Raw genomic sequence first — 17,485 nt, 5'->3', positions numbered from 1 at the left:
AGACATTTCCAGAGTGGCAGTAGATGTTGCAACTGCAAGTGGAATGCAGGCCCGGTACAGAGAGCCCAAAAAAGGCAGTCTGCCAGCATCCTGGTTTGCTCCGTGAGGAAGCCGCAGCGGACAAACTGCATGGCTCCCTTGCAGAGTAAAAAGAACCCGCGAAAAGCAGGTTCTTTTTTCGGTGCCATAATGACGCCACAGTGCGCCAATGGCACACTCACAACATCATTATGGTGCCGCGATGTGCGGACGCTAGGTATCCGTTGCATCAAAATGGTGGTGCCCATCTGTACAGGACGCCACGATTTTGATGCCCTCATCATGTGCTAGGGTTGAGGCATGTGTGCCCTCGGCCAACCCCTGGCATGTGACGAGGGTGCCCTATAGGCCCATGTGGACCGGGCCGCAATCTTGGTGACCACCTTTAATGTGGTATAGTCTTGTAGTCTTTTCAGGGGAAATGGTGGCCATAGTAGGAAGAGTATGAAAACCATTTCTTTGGTGGTCACATTTCTCCACTATAGTGAAATCCAATAATGCAAAGCATTATTTTTTTCAGTATTTAATGTTTTAAATTTTATAATTTTGTAATGTTTTGAAGCTTGCCTTTTTAAAATGTATATTTATACTTGTTCAATGTTCTTGTGTTGTTTTTAATTTGTATTGTTTTAAATTTGTTGTTAGCCACCTGGAGTCCCTGTATTGGGAGAAAGATGGGGTATTACATCAATCAGTAACTCTGGAGTGCATCGATATGTGTTATAGCTGAGTTGAGTAACATGAATGCTTTCTTGCCTTCCAGCAGGGCAGAAACTAGGAAGCGTCTTACTGGGAGATAGGGACTCAATGCTTCCTCCCTCCACTCTAAAAGTTCTAATGGTACGATCCATTGGAGTGGAGGGCAATGACAAATTTAAAAAGAGAGGGAATCTATACTTGGATAATCTAATTTATAATAGCCAAGGAATGGGATGGAGGAGCCTTTATGGGCACACATCTTCTATTGTTGCAATGCAGATTGGGGAAGCAGCCTTCAAATATGGGGTGGAAAAGCTTGGTACATGTTTTAATTGTTTTAGAAGAGATTCAAGGAGGTGGAAGTCAATGATAAATGGGCAGAACAACTTAAATATATTTAACAGCAATAGCAAGTACATTTCTGTACCACTTACCGATGTACTAAGTGGTTTACAAAGTGTAAGCTAATTGCACCCAACAAGCTGGGTACATATTTTAGCGACTTATGGAAGGATGCCAGAATGAGTTGACCTGGAACCCCAGGCTGGTATGAACTCACAACCTTGTGGTTTGTGGGTGAGTGGCTGTAGTACAGTCTTTTAACCACTACATCACCAGGACACATCCTTCAGCAGAACTGCCTCCTCCCAACCCCCACCACCTTTCTGGACTTATTAAAAGTAATAAGTCTGTTTTATATTCTAAGATGTTCTAGCCCTGACTGCTGGGTAGTCTGCCTTCATTTAAGAAATATGCACAAATATCTCATTTTTATACTATGTTTAGCTGAAATCTTTTTTGTTAAACTTAAAGAGTGTAGACACATAGAATTGATGGAACAGGCCAAAATAAAGCTGCTTTGGGTCACTTTGGAGGTATGCTTTTAAATGATGCATGTGTCCTAAGAAGCCAGAAGTTGCACCAAAGCCACGCTCCAGTCCTAAGGACTGGAGCACAGATTTGGCACAGCTTCTGGCCTCTTAAGATGTGTGTATCATTTAAATAGCACACCTCCAAAGTGACCCAAAGCAGCTTTATTTTGGCCTGTCTGTTTGGGCACTTAGATAAGTACTGATTTGTTGATTCAGTGGATGTGCTCTAGATAGGACTAATGGCTGGAATCCTTTCTGGGATTTACTTATTTGCCAGTGTGGCACAATGGTTTGAATGTTGGACAACAATTCTGGAGACCAGGGTTCAATCCCCAGCTCAGCTATGGAAACCCATTGGATGACCTTGGGCAAGTCATATGCTCTAAGCCTCAGGCAATGGTAAATCTTCTCTGAACAAATATTGCCAAGAAAAAGAAAAATGATACATTCATCATTGGGTTGCCACAAGTCAGAAATGATGTGAAAGCACTCAAGACAAAATGGACTTACATATGTGGGAATTAGAAATGGGCAGTTTCGCAACATCCATATCCAGCAGTAGAGGGCTATTGTTAGCATACTATGTAGCAGAGCTGGTAAAAGTGCCCAATGCACATTACTCACTAATGTCTCTGTCCCAATGTGCATCTTCACAATTCCCTAACAGGGCTTCTTAGTGCCTCTGCTATTTAGGTAATATACATAAAGTTACAGTAAATAAAAAGATAATATAGGATTCTGGCCAAAAAAATTGCATTGAGAGCTTTCTAGTTTACCATTTTCTTTTTTAGCTTTAACCTTTGATATATTCTATTTACAGTTAATAAATAAAAAGAGTAGGGCTTGTCCTATTCTAAGACCTTTTGCTGTACAGCCATTAAGGAAGAAAGGGAGGCTTTCTTCATTGAAAATAATTTTATATTGCTTTCTGAGGCTAGGCTTTTTCATAGCAGTTTATGAGCCAAAATTATGAAACCATAACATATCTAATACAATTAACTAAAACAGCAGCATTAAATATTTGGAATAACAACAGCAGTAAAAACTCCAATTTATAAAATAAAGATCAGCATCCATTTATTTAAAAGCAAACCAGGGCATCCAGGCTTTTAATGCCTGTTTAAAAACACTAAGGAATTGTTACAATAAGGAACTCTCCTGGGTAAGAGAGCTATACACCCTATTTTCATATTACAATACCCCCCCCCTAATTTTGGCTTGTTAAACCACAACACTAATGAGCAGTGCACTGGTAGATGTTATGTTTAGAAGCCTGGAGTTCTGGGGAGTAAGAATTAGTTGCCTCAGATAATTAAAAAGATGCAGGCTTTATTGTTGCGTATTTCCTTCCCTTTCAATGCTAGAGTTCACATTTTCCAAGATACACAACAGAAAACCTGGGGTGGACTATGTATACTTACTCCAGGACAGGCGTGTAAATATTTGACTATTTCTTGTGCACTAGCAAGAATAAATAATTCCCACAGTTTTCGGCCTGCTGCAGCAAAGCATATATTTCTGTGTTGTTGTCATCTGGTTTTCACGCACCCCAAAGTGCTTTGGGAAAATATTCTGTCTGTCTGTCTGAACAAGATTGTTGTTTCTGCAAACAAAATAGTACACAAACAAAACAGTGATTTTTGCACAAGATGTTTTGGTTTTGGTTTTGCACAACAAACAACTATCTTGCGCAACAATTTTGCACAAAAAAACTTGCAGAAAAAAAATCTTGTGCAGGAAACAGCAATCTCGCCCACCTTCTGTACTGGTTATCTGGAAACAGTTTTGGTTGTGTTTTGTTTTTGAAAAACAGCACAAAGAAATAAGATTGTCATAGAAAGAACCCAGATATCTTTCTCTGTTGGATACTTTCCTGAAAACCATCTGGGTGTACAAATAGTGGGTAAAAACTCTACAAAATTCTCACCATTTTGTTCTTCTCAACCTGGTTTCTTGCCTATGAGAAACACTCCCCCAAACATTTTTTGCCCCAGCAAAAGAATTTCCATCTGTAGTCCATGATTTTGTAACAAATGTAGTCTAGACCAAGGAATGGATCTGATACAAGCATTACTGTATGTGCTGATACTGATCACTCCAAATGTATTTTAAAGAGTGTCGTAGTTTAAGAATTGGAATACAATTTTGGAGATGAGGGTTCAATTCCAGCTTGGCCATGAAACCCACTGAGTGATCTTGAGTAAGTCACATACTCTCAACTTCAGGGAAGGCAATGCCAAACCTCCTCTGAACAAACTTTGCAAAGAAAACCCAATGATAAGTTCACCTTAGGGTCACCATAAATCAGAAACAACTTGAAGGCACACAGCACATATGATCCTGGCAGGGCTGGCTGTATCATCTGGAAGAGTTAAGTAGGACATTCAGGTAGTACATACTGGGGAGTGGGCAGGAAGCACCATTGAGTTTTTGGAGAAGGTAACTCTATGAGTAGTCATGGACTCCAGATGATAATGTATTCATGTGCTGGCAAAAAAAAGTGTGGGGGGAGTGTTTATGATAGGCAGAAAACCAGGTTGAGAAGAAGAACAAAGTGGTGAGAATTTTGTTGAGTTTTTACCCGGTATTTGTGGACCCAGGAGATTTTTAGTAAATTATTCAACACAGAAATATATATGGGTTCTTTCTGTGACAATTATATTTCCTTGTTCTGTTTTTGAAAAACAAAACAAAACAGAACAACAAAAAACAACCCTGTTTCCAGATAATCAGTATGGCAAGACTGCTGTTTTCTGCACAATATATTTTTCTGCAAGTTTTTTTTTTTGGTGCAAGATTTTGTTTGTTGTGCAAAACCAAACAGCTTTATACAAAAATCACCATTCTGTTTGTGCACTAAGGAATTCCAAAAGAAAATCCGTTTGTGCTTTAAAGACTATAGCAAAGCCTTCGATTGCATAGATCATGAAACGTTATGGAACGCCCTTAAACACATGGGAGTGCCAACACATATAATAATCCTGATGAGGAATCTGCACTCAGGACAAGAGGCAACGGTTAGAACAAAACATGGAGAAACAGAATGGTTCCCAATTGGCAAAGGGGTCAGACAAAGATGCATCCTCTCACCCTATCTTTTCAACTTGTATGCAAAATATATTATATGAAGAGCAGTCCTGGACACAGAAGAAGGAGGAGTGAAAATAGTAGGAAGGAACATCAACAATCTAAGATGTGCAGACTGCACCATAGTATTAGTAGAAAACATTGGATTCCTAGAGGAACTACTGAAAAAGGTCAAGGAAGAAAGTGAAAAGGCATGCTTACTGTTGAACATAAAGAAAACAAAAATAATAACCATGAAAGATCGTCACATGTTCAGTCTAGACAATGAGGAAATAGTAATACATGTAGTAATAGAGTTCTTATATCTGGATTCAAACATAGATCAGAAGGGGGAACTGCAGTCAAGAAATCAGAAGACTAAGAATGAGGAGGGCAGCTATGAAAGAACTAGAAAAAGTCCTAAAGAGCAAAGATAAACAACTAAGTGTGAAAGTCAGAATTGTACAAGCAATTCTAATCCCCATTACCATGCATGGATGTGAGAGCTGGACCATTAAGAAAATGGACAAAAAGAAAATACAGTGCGCCCTTGCTTTATGTGGGGAATCCATTCTGGACTCCCCTGCATAAAGCAAATACCGCCTATGCTCGAGCCCCATTTAAATGAATGGGGCTCATGCATGCGGTGGAACGATGGCACATGTGTGCCATAGGCATGCACCCCATTCGTCCCTATGGGACACACTGCCCCTTCTCCCTGCGCGGCTTTCAGCATATGCTGAAAGCCCCGTAAAGCATGCCCACATATGACACGGGCACACTGTAAATTCATTTGAGATGTGGTGCTGGAGAAGAATGTTGATGATAGACAGCAAAAACAAAACAAAACAAAAAAACCCAAAAAAACAAATACCCATATTTTCCGGCATATAAGACGACCTCCAACTTTTCCAGTTAAATATAGAGTTTGGAATATACTTGCCGTATAAGACTACCCCTCTTCCAACGCACACCAAATAAAAATTAAAAAACCATCAGATTTGATTTCAATATGGTAATTTTAATTCAAATGCTTATGACATGCAGGTACTTAGCAGGAAAACTTGTTGTATACAAAGCCTGCTTGGATTGGTCAGCTCTCCCTGCCTGCCCAGCCCTCCCTGTCTCCAAGATTTTCTTCTACAGTAGAATCATAGAATCATAGAATCGTAGAGTTGGAAGAGACCACAAGGGCCATCCAGTCCAACCCCCTGCCATGCAGGAAATCAAAATCAAAGCATCCCCGACAGATGGCCATCCAGCCTCTGCTTGAAGACCTCCAAGGAAGGAGACTCCACTACACTCCAAGGGAGTGTGTTCCACTGTTGAACAGCCCTTACTGTCAGGAAGTTCCTCCTAATGTTGAGGTGGAATATTTTTTCCTGCAGTTTGCATCCATTGCTCCGGGTCCTAGTCTCTGGAGCAGCAGAAAACAAGCTTGCTCCCTCCTCAATATGACATCCCTTTAAATATTTGAACAGGGCTATCATATCACCTCTTAACCTTCTTTTCTCCAGGCTAAACATCCCCAGCTCCCTGAGTCATTCCTCATAGGGCATTTTACTTGCCCTCCTTTGGGCACACTCCAGTTTCTCAATGTCCTTTTTGAATTGTGGTGCCCAGAACTGGACACAATATTCCAGGTGGGGCCTGTACCTGTACAGTGCCACCCTTGCTGCTTTCATATGGTCACCACGGCCGTTTTTGAGCTCCCCCCACCATATGCGGCAACCACAGATTCTCCAGTCCAGCTCGGAAGTTTCAGCCCTATAAGATGACACCCGGCGTATAAGATGATCCCCGACTTTTGAGAAAATTTTCCTGGGTTAAAAAGTAGTCTTATACACCAGAAAATACAGTAGGTGGATACTAGAGCAGATCAAGCCTGAAATTTATCTGGAGGCAAAGATGACTAAACTGAGGCTGTCGTACTTTAGTCACACCACGAGAAGACACAACTCATTAAAGAAGACAATAATGTTGGGAAAAGTGGAAGGAATTAGGAAGACAGGAAGACCACTTGTTAGATGGTTCGGATCATTTAAGGTGGTGGTCACAGGTATGAATCTGCAGAAACTGGAAAGAATAGAGAAGGATAGGGGGTCTTGGAGATATCTCATCGATGGGTTGCTATGAATCAAGATTGACTTGATGGTGGTTAACAACCAAACTTTAAGAGCCATTGGGTCAGCTCATAAATCAGCCTGTTGCCTTCAGGTGCAATGAAGAGGCATTTCCTCATCAACAGACTCATCTGACAGTCTGGTAAGCTAGAGATGAAATGGGAACAAGCTCTATATATGGGCTGTGGGATAATGTATAATGAAGTATCCTACTGAAAATCAATAGGATGCCTAAATCAAACAAGACAAAATAAATGATGTCAATCCAAATAGAAAGATATGGCATTCCAAGATCAGTTTTAATATGAGAGATGTTGCATCAGTTATATATACATGCATGTATTTGGATATGAATCCCTCTGTAATCATTGTAAAAGAAAATTATCTGCATTGCATTGCTTTTTATTTAAATCTTAACTATGGCAAGTATGTAAATGCAGTATGCTTCCTTGTGCATACTTGTCTTAGTAAAACCTCATTTTGATGGTCACAAAAGTAGTGTCATGGCCAGCCAAGAGCCGGACTCAGAGGATGAGGAGGAGGATGTGATTAATCCAGTGCAAGGGGAACACCAGGTGCTAATCCTGCTCTGTCAGGTCCCAGCTGTGATCTCCCAGCCCCAGAGGAGAAGGCTCAGCCAGGTCCTAGTGCTGGTGGGATTCCTCTTGTGGTGCAATAGCCTAGTGGTGACTAGGGGAGGAATCATGCCTGGAGGTTCCTTCCTTTAGGCAACACAGGGCTGAGAGTACTTGCGTGCATAGATCCAGGAGGATTGCTGAGAGGCAATTAGCAAATCAGCCTCAGGTGGCATGGGGGGAGAGTGTCTCTTACTTAATGAGCAGTGAGACACCAACTCAGTGTCAGAGTTTATTGCATGATCCTTTGGTGTGGTTGCTGCCTGCACTGGCTCCCTGTATCTTGACTCAACTCTTGACTTTGGAACAAACTGGACTATTGCTACCTTCTGGCTGACCTGACCCTGGACTGACTATCGTGATCTATGTTATCCTGACTTTGGCTTTCGGCTTGCTTTCTCTTTCACTCCTTGCAAGGTTTGTGGACTATTTCCCAGCTGCATAGTTAACTGCCTTGCTGAGCCATATGGAAAGGCCTGGGGTGGAAGGAGTCTGCAAGAAAGCGTACTGACACCTCCTAACCATATTCTGCATTTCTGACAGAAACTGATAGCAAAAAGATGAGTTCTGCCAGATCAAACAAGACCAGCCTCCCCACTTTTATCTTTTATGTGTTTCTGAGTGCCTGCTGCCTGTCCTCACACTTTTGAGGAATCCAGATGTTATCTAGGTATTGTAAAGTCTATGAAGCATAATTGATCACAATCAGACCTTCTCATTTCCCAAATATCAAAATAAACTCTTCACTTTAGAAACCTTTTCAGGTTCTGTAAGAGGTAATCCAACTTTTGGTTTCCCATGGAACTCTCCTACATTAAATGATAAATATTATCCCCAAAAGAAAATCTTTTTGTGATAGTTGTTGCAGTCAGCTCCCACCTCCCCATGTGCCCTCTGTGTCTTTCCGTTAGGCCTCAATCTAAGTTTCTTTGTCTCTGCCATTTGCTTCCCGAAGCTGTTTCTCCAAGGCTCATGGTTCACCCCAGTTCTATTTACCTGCTTTTTGTAGATTCTTCCTATAGAATAGGCAATTGTACCCCTTCTCCTGATTGTTTAAGTCTGCTATCCCTTTTGCTCCTCTATTTGGTTAGTTCTGTATGTTGGTTGGTTGGATTAATTACCTGTATGTGTGTGATCTTTATATTTCTTTAATAAAAGTACATATATTTTTGCATGCCTGGAATCTCTATCAGTTATTACCAGCATAACTGGTGCTGATCCTGCAAATTATGTTTCCTCCTCTCACACAGCTGAGTGTTCCCCAAACTACTCAAAGACAGTTTGCTACTGTCAGTGGAAGCTCTACTAGCCCCACACATTTAGGGTAACAGATCAGAGGTCACAAAATCATATGGCACAATGCATCTATTAGTTATAAAGGTACCACCAGACCTGAGGTTGAAAAAATACCTTTTGAAAATAAAATGGAACATATAGCTCAAACCAAAGCCCCCCAAAACAACTCATTACTTTAACTGTTGATAATTGTTTTAGAATTTTGCTGTGCTAGTCATAAACTTTTCACTATTTTTAGTTCTTTTTGTGCAAATAGATCAATTTAAAGGGTAAGAACATGGCCTAAGATGTAACAGTAAAATAATCTCAAACTGCCCTCAAAACATTTTACACACACACTCCTCCCCAAAGTAAAGACCAGCAAGTAAATCATACTCATTAAATGAAAGAGTTGTATTGCAATTCATGAAAAAGGTGTGATGTTCTCTTTATCTTAACACTAATGTTCAAAGAGATAGCCATGTTAATCTGTTGCAGCATAAAAAGGATAATGCCGGAGTCTATCAGCATCTTTAAGATTAACTCATGAAACATAAGCTTTTTCAGATTTTAATCCACTTCTTTAGACATTCTAATGGAATCCATATTAAAGCAGCAGGTATATAGCAGTTACATGGTGTTTCATGTTACTAATGTGTTTCACATAATATCATTGGTTGTAATTTATTATTTCTGTGCTCTGTAAAAGGCTCTTTGTTGTTTTGCAAACCAAGCTAGTTAAATCTCTGAAAAGTGTTGCAATTTCCATTAGGATTTCTTCCCCTACTATTGCAAGCAAGCAGACAATCAACAGGCCAAAATGTCAGGAGTGATGAACTGAAAACTGACACCAGTTCTAGTGCCAGGGAGCTTGGAAATTTCAGTTCACCTTCCTTTAAAAAACAACAACCATACAAAGCAAAAGCTGGCAAAGATTAATTCTGATTTCCCCAGATCTCTCAACTAACTTGCATTATTCATCAAATGCTTTATATTTTTGTCAACTTGTCTTTTTAAAGGATCTATTTCCTTTTAATAAGGATCACCTGTATGGATGATTCAGATGAATGCAGAGAAGTCTTTGTTTCAAAGGAGAAAAAAGAAAGGAAGGAAAAGACAAAAAAGTGAAGACTTTTGCTCTCTGGGCAAATTTCTTGGCTCATACCCAGGATTGTCTTCATGGGGTTCCTGTTAGCGTCTGGCCTATTACATTATGCATGATTCCTGACTGCTCCTGGGATGAACAAACTACCCACTGTTTGGTTAGCGGCTTTCAATTGTATGCTAAGCTTTGCAGATTATTGGAGTTATTTAGGTTAATACAGTTGTTACATTTTCATAACACTTCCTTGCATCATTATTAATAATGTCTGGGAGCAAAGATCAATGTGAGATTCACCATGTGATGCTTATATACCTTGTTAAAACGGAATTAGTTTCTTTGGCAGCTTTCTGCATAAGAGTTCAGTTTGTAGGTGAGCATTTGAGAAAGGTGTATGTATGTGAATCTGGATTCAGACTAATTGTCTGTGCTTGCTGACATTCATAATGGGGTGAGACTATCTCCTGAATATTTAGACCACTTTCTGTGACCGCACATTTGTACAGGTGACTTTCTCTGCTAGGAGCCAGAAAGAACATTATGTTTCTATGTCAGGGTAGCAGAATGTAGAGTGTTGGTAGCAGTATAGATAGCCATGAGGGGAAGAACAGCAAGAGTGAGCATACACTAAGGGTACATAGATACTTTGATTGAGATCCTGGACTTCCACACAGGTAGACTGAATCTACCTTTGAACTACTGTGGTCCCCTATTCAATGGAGAATGAGGTGAGGTAGTAGAGAAGCATCCACCTATGTTATGCTTATAGCTGGACACAGAGTGAAACACATCCTACAGGGTCTCACATGATTTTCCCAGAAGCCCCTAAGGATGATGAAATTGTTATTAATCCTGCTATAGGAACACAGGGGAACTGCACCTGGAATCCATGCATCTACCATTACATAGACAAGACAAAGGAGTTGCACAAGGGGATGAAGAGATTGGAGGAGAAAAGACTGAGAGGAGACATGATAGCAGTTATTAAATATCTGAAGTAAAGTCTTGTGGAAAGTGGAGCAGGACAGGATTCAAGTGGATACAAAATACAAGAAGAGAGATCTCTTCAAGACATTGGGAAGAACTTTCTGATGGTAAGAGCTGTTCATCATTGAGTAAACTGCTGCAGAGGGCAGTGGACTCTTCTTCATTGGAAGTCTTTAAACAGAGTTGGATTGCAGTCTCTCAGGAGTATGTTAGATGTTCATTACCATATGGCAGGGGGTGGGGCTAGGTAGCCCTTGGGGTCTTTTCCAACTCTATAATTCCATAATTGTTTGAATTATTTATTTAGAGTATTTATATCCCATTTGTCAGCCATAAAAGCTCTCACAGTGGCTTACAGATCGCTAATTTGATAGTGCCCTGCCCTCAGGCTTACAGTCTAAATGATACAAGAGGAGAAGGAATGGTGGTGGGGAAAGCAGGTCAAGTACTGCAGATAACGCCTATTTTTCTCTCCACAGAAAGAGGGTCTTTCATCTGGTTCTGGGGCCAGGCATGGTGGAGATGTACCTGTCTCTTCTTCATTCTTTCTGAGGCCAGAGTTGTAACAGTTAAGGCGGAGATGAGTTACTGGATGCCGCCCCCCCCCCCCGGCCATCCTTAACCTGTTGTGGAGATGACACCATCATAAGTTGCCAAGCGAATTCTGGCTTACATAGGCATTGTGGCATTGTGGCTAGGTTAACAACAGCTGAAATTTAAATGTAAGTTTGTCAGAACTCTCCAGCCTTAAGAATAAAGTGGGCCCACTTGGGTGACATTTATAGTTTGAATCTAGCAGATTAGGTTAGTTGGCGGTCCTTCCCCTGAATGGAAAAAAAATTAGGCAAGGGTCCATTTATTCTTACTTCTCCCTGAGTTGACCTTAGGGCATGGTGACCCTGTGAATAAAACACTTCCAAGACTCTCTGCTCAGGTCTTGCAGACTCAGGGACGTGGCCTCCTTTATTAAGTACAAATGGGCCCTTTAGCACGTCCTGGCGACATACTAGCGTTGCCTTGGGGTGCCGTTTCCAGATACCCCACAACCCTAGGACGTCACCAGGATGTCACAGCTGTGCGGTGCCATATACACGGTGCGCACAGCTGTGATGTCACTGCTGCGCGCTGTCCAGATGGGTGTGTGTGGCAGTGATGTGTTCATGTTGCCGCAGGCAGTTTGCAGTGGCACTAAAAGGAGCCGCTTTTCAGCGCTTCTTTTCTTTCTGCGTAGCTGCGCCACGCAATTTGGTTTCTGCGGCACACTTATGTGGAAAAGAGAGGCTGCTGCCGGCTGCCTCTTTCTGGCGGTCTGTATCCCGCCCAAGTCCATCCATTTAGTATGCCGTCTTCCTTTCTTTCTGCTGTCCTCCACCTTTTCTAGCATTATTGCCTGTTATAATGAGTCATATCTTTTCATAATGGGTCCAAAGTACAACAACCTCAATTTACTTGTCTTCACTTCTATGGAGAATTCAGACTTGATCTGTTCCAGGACCCATTTAATTCAAGTGTCCATTAGTGTCTGGCAATTATGTCCTAGTGGTGAAAGTTGTATTATTTCTCTCCCTCCTCTCTTGTATCTGATTTTATATCTACTTGTGCACATTTCAAAATCCTCCCGTTGATGCTGTTCAGCTCATGCAGAACTGTTAAATATTTAACACACTTCAAGAGGGCTTTAGGCTTCCAGCTCCCCTTGACAATAGCACAAATTGTATGGCTAATTCTCTATGTGGTCCTTTGCATTTTTCATATTTCATTCAGTAAGCGAACAACTTGTATTTGCTGAACTATAGCCAAAGTTCTCTGTTAAGTGTCTGTAAGGGAATTGGCAGGACCTTCTTTGATCAGGTATTCACTTTCACAGAATTAAAGCCCTACATGCCCATATTAGGCTCTGTAGTTTAGGCCTTGCACAAACAATCTTCTGGTTTCTGTCAAGAGATAAATGGCAGCTGTCTCTGAATTAATGGGACATAAATAGCAGATGGTTTCATCCCCACCCTCCATCCTTTGAAATGCTGAAACATGGACTTGCTTCATCTGACTTTACCTTGGTATTTCCACCTTTCCAGTTTGTGTTAGAAGAGTAAGAAGTTCACTATCCCAAATCCAAATCTTCTGACCCAAGCCCAAATCTACTGACATCTTATGAATATGTGTGTTTGGAGGGAGGATTTATGGGGGAACACTTTTGTTGCTTAGCATTACAAATTCAGGGTGCTAGTCCTCCTGGCCAGGACTTTTTTTTTAAAAAAAAAATTTTTTTTTTGTTCTTTTAAAAAATAAAATGGTTCAAAGCAGATTCCAGAAGAACTCTTATCTTCCACAGAAATGAACTTTATAAGGAAGTGTTCTTGTAAAATCTGTGTGCAGTAATGTAAATTCCACTGTGGTGAAGTGGTCAGAATGCCAGCTTGTGACTTACACAGTGAGGCCAGACCCATGAAATTCCTTAGTGAAGCTGGTGCCAAGCCCTCATTCTCAGCCTGACCTACCTCACAGAGTTGCTATGTAGAAAAAACAGGGAGGATAAGGGCCATGCACACCATCTTGCATTCACTGCAGGAAATGCAGGATATAAATGTAACTAATTAAGAATAAAACAAATATTGGTGGCAAATAAGGATTGTTAATATGACTATATTAGTATCAAATGAAGCCAAGATTCAAATGTTACTCTCCCCCTCTCCCCACACACATGCAAGCAGTGATTCTTCATTTTGTCCTCAATGAGAATAAGTCTAGATTCAATGTTAGGAACTTTGGCTACAGAAAAAGAGGAACAGAATATATTCCTGATACAATCATGGCTTCTGTTTGATTTCCATGCCCACCATTTTTATCCTGCTCAACTATTGTGGATATAAGAAAGCAAGTCTTATTTGCTCCTTGAGTCAAAATTTAAATGTGTGTGTTAAGGCTATGATCTGCCAGCTTTTAGACGTTCGAAGGTTATAATCTGTGCCTCAGATAGTTGGAAAGTTTGACCACCCTTTCTGTTAACCTTTTTGGAGCTGCAGTGCAACAGACATTGTATAAAGGACCTGAAAATGACAGATTGTCTTTGGTAGACAAACTATCATCTTTCATTTTCTGATAAAATCTCTAGTCAGAAAGGCTTCTTAGATTCATCAGGCATTAGAAAAACCTGCAAAACCTGCTCATACTTTATCACATGAGAAAAGAAATGTGAGTGGGAGAGTAGGGGCTTTCTCTGTGCGTCTCTGCATGCTGTCATAAAACCTCCATTCTCATCCGAAAAGAGATGATCATAAAAGTGTGCCTTTTGTCAAACAGATTTTTTCAGCATGACAAAAGGCATGCTTTTAACACCCTACCATTAAGAAGCCCTTCTGCCAAATTATTGGCCAAAAATCTAAATAAAATTGTCATTGCCTGCCTATGGAAAGAGAGCAGGGACCTTAGCCTCCTGTGGAAGGGAGCTCCATAGTATGGTAACAACCATTGAGAAGGCCAAGGTTTGATGATCATATGTACATATTATGAAATGGACAACTCTCTGTCTTTTGGAGGAGGGAGGCAATAATTAAATAGATCCTCTGATAATCTTCAAAAGGGTTATCTACCAAGATTAAAAAGTCAAATCAGTATAAATATGTAGTAATAGGATTTAGAGGGCACAGTCAAATCAGAGATAGGTATTTTTCAGTCCCATTGTTTAGATGCTATGGAAGGGGGGGGGGGGGAAGGTAAAAAACACAACAGACACCCAATTGGCAGAAAAAAGGCCACAACTTTATAACAGCAAGTAAGCATAGAGGGTTGCCCTGAAAGCAAAAGGTCTGGATCTGCCATCCACCAACTCGTGTTGGTCAATTAACCGAATTGCCTGGTCACAGCCAGGTTTTGGGATGACAGGGGGAACCACCTTAAAGTGCACCATCCACTAGGGAGCCGGTAATGTACATATGTGCATCTTCACCCCTTGTCACTGGGGAACGCTGAATTGATGCCACCCCCACAATGGTGACATCACTAGACCCTCAGCACCCGGGTCCCTGTGGGACTCCTGTTCCAGTGCTCCACAGCACAGGAAACCATGACCTTCAGATCTGAGACCTATGCTGTCACCCTTGGAAAGTTGTGACAACCCTGATCGAGGGAGGGAGGGAGGGTAGGAGCTGCAAGAAAAATGATGCTGAGCGCCAGCTGGTGTGGCCCTTTGTAGGCCGGCTGGCCAATCAGCAGCCAGGAGGCGAGGTGGGACCACCTATCCCAGGCTCACGGCCAATCCCAAGGTTGCAGACCTCGCAGCCACCAATCCCAGAGCACATCCACTCCCAGGGGGACCTGGGAATTGGATTCCGAAAGGACCGGAAGTGGCACAGTGCTTCCACTCCCAGGGAACCTGGAGGTTGTGGTCCTGATGGGATTGGAAGCACCGTAGGCCATCCCACACCACCACGTGGCTACCGGAAGCCCAAGTGCCCCGTGCGGAGCCCACCGCTCCACCAGTGCCAAAGAGTGCCACCCAGTCCCCCCCCCTCCAGCAACCATACCATTTAAGCTAAGCTGGCCCTTGGTTAGTAAATACCAAGAGTGCATCTACACTGTGAAAATAATGCAGTTTGACACCACTTTAACTACTATGGCTCCATCCTACACCATCCTGGGATTTGTAGTTTTCTGAAGAATCAGCACACTTTGGCAGTGAAGTCTAAAAATCTTGTAAAACTACAAATCCAGGATTTCATACAATGGAGCTACAGCACCTAAAGTGGTATCAAACTGCATTATGTTTACAGTGTAGATGCACCCCAGTCTACCATTTAGGCTGTATTCAAAGACTTTCCAACTTGGTAGAAGCTGTCAAAACTCTGCTTTCCTGACACAGTCATGAAGAGCTCAGGGTCACCTTCATGCCATGATGTAGGTTTTATAGAGGTTGAAATAAAGGAAGCCTGATAAAATAAATGTTCTCAGTTAGCAGGATCATGATGTAAATGCACAAGTGGGTTCAGCCTTTAAAACTATCCCACTCCAGTTACTAGTCCTTGGTTTTTAGTGTTGCCTCTTGTTGATTGTCAGGTCATCCTGTCTTCACTGTTACTATCAGTTGAATTCACAAGGAGTACTCAGATGCTTTGCTATTCACTTTCTTTAGAATTTTCAGAGACTATATGGAAAGATTTCTGTTTAGAATCCTCTTTATCTTGTACCTTTCCTCCAAGGAGTAGCAGCTTTATTTTAAAAAGCTTTAAGTCCTTAATCACATTGTGAACTTTTTTTCCTATTATGGGAAATAAAAGAGGGAAAAAACTATTCTGCTGTTTCCCCCTCCTCCACAGTATTTGCCCAAATGGGTGAGAGACTGAACATGCCAATTTGACAGGGAAAATTGGGTTTTTCTTTTTTAAGTAAGTCAAAATGCTTTTGATTGATCTCAGGCAAATTATTTCTGATTTGGCTGAGTTAATCTCTTGGGCGGGGGGTGTTCCACATCACACATACACATGCATGAATATAGAGCATGTTTTTCCTAAACTGCTTTTTACAGTTATTATTTAAATTCTTTCAGCTCTCTTTTGTAGTGCTCCTATACTAAAAAGTATATATTTTATATATTCAGTCATATAGACTGCAGAAGGAAATGGAACACATTAAGATGTCCATTGTAGGAGCCAGTGTGGTGCAATGGTTCGAGTGTTGGACTGTGACTCTAGAGAGCAGGGTTCAAATCCTTGCTCAGACATGAAAACTCACTGGGTGACCTTGAGAAAGTCACAGTCTTTCAGCCTCAGAGGACCCCTTCCAAAGAAACTTGACAAGAAAATCTCTGTGTTGGGTTCACTTTAGGTTTGCCATGAGCTGGAAATGTCTTTAAGGCACACCCACACCCACACATACCCATGATGTCCATTATTTTATTATCATATCTTAAGAAGCATTGAATAAGGAAAAGAATCACCACAGCTGAGGGCAAAAGAGGAAAGAGGTTTGTACACAGTGAGCATGTACTAATTTATAAGTCTAGACACAAATGTAGAAATAATGATTCTCCCAGACTGGTCTAAAGAAGTATGATCTTTGGTTTTGCTAGGCTTTGCTGGCTGGTGTCACCTCAGCATCCACTTGTTCCATTCTTGAGGGCAGTATTTGTAGCAATTTGTTGGATTTGCACTAGGGCTCTTCCAAGGTAGGCTGTTCCCCCCCACCCTTCTTTTCTCCATTTTAAAGGAACTGGAGCTTGATTTGCTGAGGTGGTCCTATGGTCAGTTTTCTCCTTTCTGATATTTATTTCTTTAAATGTTATATTGTCATAATGCAAAGTTGCCATTTCGTTCTGGATCCGTCCCAGAGGAAGCGATTTTCAGGAATGCTTCAATCTAAACAATGCAATGGGAATTTTTGGCGGTGGTGGCAGCAGTGGCAGCATTCTGCTGTGCAGTAAAATGGGTGATAGTACCCATTCTGTTCTCATCTTGCTCCCTTTCATCACACCCCCATCATGTCTGCAGGGGCAATGCGGTAAGGTCCATAGTCTCCTAATGCCAGGTGTTCCCCATCCTATATTTGTGCATTTCATTTTCTCAGTATCTTGTGCAGTATCTTACATTTCTCCCTGTTGAAGTTCATTTTGTTAGTTTTGACCTATTAAAGTCATTTTGAATTTTGATCCTGTCCTCTGGGGTATTAACTACTCCTCCTAATTTGGTGTCATCT

This window comes from Sceloporus undulatus, chromosome 4 (assembly GCF_019175285.1).
Source record: "Sceloporus undulatus isolate JIND9_A2432 ecotype Alabama chromosome 4, SceUnd_v1.1, whole genome shotgun sequence".
In the NCBI taxonomy this organism is placed as follows: Eukaryota; Metazoa; Chordata; class Lepidosauria; order Squamata; family Phrynosomatidae; genus Sceloporus; species Sceloporus undulatus.
Note: the sequence above shows the minus strand (reverse complement) of the source record.